Here is a 4,159-nt window from a genome sequence, read left to right as displayed (position 1 = left end):
GCTAAAATGTGGATGAACTTTGAAAAATTATGCCAGACACAAAAGGATACATATTGTATGATTTCACTTACATGAAATATCTAGATTAGGCAAATTCATAGAGAGAGAAAGAAGATATAAGGTTACCAGGGTCTGGAGGGAGAGAATGGGGAATTATTGCTTAATGGTTAGAGTTTCTGTTTGGATAACAAAAAATGAAATAGTGGCTTGGTTGTACAACACTGTAAATATAATTAATGCCAGTGAAATGTGCACTTAAAATGATTAAAATGGCAGGTTTTATGTTATATATATTTTACCATGATAAAAAACAGAGAAATAAATACATTCCTAGACAAACAAGAAAGAGAATATGTTGCTAGCAGCCCTGCTTAGTAAGAAATGTGAAAGAAAGTTCTTTGGTATGAAAACAAGTGACCTCAGACAGTAATTCAAATCCCCACACACACAGAGTACCAGTAAAGGTAATTATAATTATATGTAATATAAATATACACAATTAAAATTCATAATATAATTATAAATGTATAAATGCATATTTTTTCCTTTCTTAACTGATAAAAGCAATTGTACAAAACAATTTGTATACAATGTACTGTTGGACCTATAACATATAATAATATTATATATTTGGCAATTGAAGCACAAGGGAGGTAGGGGGGAGCAAAGCCATATCAGAGTAAGGAGATGATACAAGATAGTAAGTTGAATCTATACAAAACAATGAGAAAAGAAGAAATGATAAATAGGAAGGTTAATATAACAAACTCTGTGACTATATATTTATTCTTTCTTAGGTTCTTTAAAAGACATCAAATTATACAAAGTAACAATTGTAACAATGAACTGTTGGGTTTGTAACATTTAGATGTAATATATATAACAATAATAGCACAAAGAGGGGGAAGAGGGAATAGAGCTATACAGGAGTAACATTTCTATATGTCATTGGAATTCAGTATGAATCTAAAGTAGATTCTGGTTAAGTTGAGATGTATATGGTAGGCCCTGGAGTCTAAAGTAACCAATAAGAAAATAACACAAAAATATAGTGAACAATAATTAAAGTATAATATTATAAAACTTAATGCAAAAGAAAGTAGGGAAGGGAGAATGGAGGAACAAGAAAGATAAGACATACAGAAAAGAAAAAGTAAAATGGCAGACATAAACCCAAGTATTGATACATCGATAATAATATTAAATGTGAATGAATTAATCAATACAATTAAAAGGCAGAGATTGTCAGAATGGATAAAATAATATCCAACTACATGCTGTAAACAGGAGAGACAGTTTAGATTCAAAAATAAAAATAGGCTGAAAGTAAAGACATATCATGCAAAGAGCAACCTTAAGAAAACTGAAGTGAGTATACTATTATCAGCCAAAATAGACTTCAAACAAAACATGTTAAGAGAGATGAAGAGGTATACATTTTATAATGATACTCAATGATGAAATTCTGAAATTATCCCCCCCTAAGATCAGGAACAAGACAAAGATGTCTGCTTTCACCACTTTTATTCAACATTATAATGGAAATTCTAGCCACAAGAATTTGGCAAAAAAGAAATAAAAGGCATTCAAATTGAAAAGGAAGAAGTAAAATTATTTCTATATGCATATAACATAATCTTATATATAGAAAATCCTAAAGATTACACACACACAAAAACCTTTTAGTGCTAATAAACAAATTCAGCAAAGTTGCAGGATATAAGATCAACTCAGGGACTTCCCCGGTGGTCCAGTGGTTAAGACTTCGCCTTCCAATGCAGGGGGTGTGGGTTTAATCCCTGGTCAGGGAGCTAAGATCCCACATGCCTCATGGCCAAAACACCAAGACATAAAAACAGAAGCAATATTGTAACAAATTCAATAAAGACTTTAAAAATGGTCCACATCAAAAAACTTTAAAGAAAAAAATAAAGATCAACACAGAAAATCACTACTATACCTATACAGTAGCAATGAACATTCTGAAAGGAAATTAAGAAAACAATTCCATTTACAATGGCATCAAAATGAATAAAATACTTAGGGATAAATTTAACCAAGGAGGTACAAGACTTGTACAATGAAAACTACAAAATATTGTTGAAAGAAATTAAAGACACAAATAAATGGAAAGATCTCATGTTCATGAATTGGAAAACAATATTGTTAAGATGTCAACATTACTCAAAGTGACTTGCAGATTCAATGTAATCCATATCAAAATCCCAGTGGCCCATTTTGCAGAAATGGAAAAGCTTATCTTAAAATTCATAAGGAATTGCAAGGGATTCCAAGTAGCCAAAATAATCCTAAAGAAGAAAAAAGTAGAAGAACTCAAACTTCCTGATATCAAAACTTACTAAAAAACTACAGTAATCAAAACTGACATAAGGGTAGACATATACAACAATGAAACAGAATTGAGAGTCCAAAAGTATACTCTTACATTTATGGTCAATTAATTTTTGACAGGGTACCAAGACAATTCAGTGAGGAATAAATACTTTTTAACAAATGGTGCTGAGATAACTGGATAACTACAAAATGCAAAAGAATAAAGTCAGGAACTTCCCTGGCAGTCCAGTGGTTAAGACTCTGTGCTTCCACTGCAGGGGCTGCAGGTTTGATCCCTGGTTGGGGAACTAAGATCCTGCATGCCACACACAGCTCAGCCAAAAAGAAAAAAAAAGAATAAAGTCGAACTCTTTCCTTACAATATACATGAAAATCAACTGAAAACAGATCACATATTATACGATTACATTTATATCAAAGTTCAGAATAGGCAAATCCAAAAAGACAGGAAGTAGATTAGTGGTTTCCAGGGACTGATGGAGGGAAAATGGAGAGTGACTACTACAGTAAGTCCCCTACATACGAACCTTCAAGTTGCGAACTTTCAAAGATGTGAACGTATGTTTGCATGTCGAATCACGTAATTCACATGTCTGGCATATGTTGTCACATGTGTGTATCTTCTACAAGTGGTTGTGCTTTTGTGTACTTTATTGTACAGTACTGTATAGAGGACAGCAGTACAGCATCTTTATTTCAAGCCCAGGATGACGAGAAAAAAAGAGCTACTACCCAGACATCACTGGATCGTTTTTTCAAGAGGGTAGATAGAATTGAATCCAGCAAGGAACCAGAACCTGTGCCATCAACATCAGGTGTGAGTGAAACTGCAGCTTGCCCTTCGTCTCCTATTGCTGAGGATCCTTCAGCTCTACCATCTCCCACCTCCTCTCCCTCCTCCAGTAACTCTTCTTGCCTGTTCACTCGATGCCTGCCCCTGTATGCCAGCTGTTGTACTGGACTACTGTACTTTTCAAGGTACTGTACTGTAAGATTAAAAATGTTTTATTTTTTTGTGTTTATGTATTATTTGTGTAAAAAGTATTATAAACCTATTACAGTACAGTACTATACAGCCTATTGTGTTAGTTGGGTACCTAAGCTAACTTTGTTGGACTTACAAACAAATTGGACTTATGAAAAATGCTCTTGGAACGGAAATTGTTCGTATGTAGGGGACTTTCTGTAATGAATACAGGGTTTCTTACTGAGTTGATGAAAATGTTCTGGTAGGCTTGTATCCCCACAGGAAATGACCCTACCTTGAGACAAGGAGGGCCCGGGGAGGCCTTTATGGCATACTCAGAGTAAATTGCATCTAGGTGTGACTACTACACATATAACCTTAGTATGGGGGAGCCAACATTTTTGGGTACAAAACATGTATCCTAATCAAACTCAGGCAATTAGTGTGCAATGGCAACAACATGCCTGGTAGATTGGTCCATGAGATAGGAGACATTGGTCATGATATAGAAGAGAGCTGTAGGAGAGATAGGTGCCAGTTTAAGCATCAAAGGGCAAACTCAATTCACTTTTAATGAGTGGCAATCAGAAGAAAAAGTTGTGTTAGTGAGGACAGACCAATTAGAAGGGATTCTCTTTCAGAAGAAAGGAAAAGAATGGGAATCAGCCTGGGAAGATGATGAGGCTTTAGTGAACTAAACCAGGCAGATTCAATGAATAATGCTGGACAATGCTAGGCCTTGATGTTGGGAAAGGGCTTGTACCCTAATCCCCAACAGGGTCTCTTGATTATTTTAAAACAGATTCAGCCTTAAGTAGCAATGGAGCAATGACTCTT

This window comes from Stenella coeruleoalba, assembly GCF_951394435.1.
Source record: "Stenella coeruleoalba genome assembly, chromosome: X".
Classification (NCBI taxonomy): domain Eukaryota; kingdom Metazoa; phylum Chordata; class Mammalia; order Artiodactyla; family Delphinidae; genus Stenella; species Stenella coeruleoalba.
Note: the sequence above shows the minus strand (reverse complement) of the source record.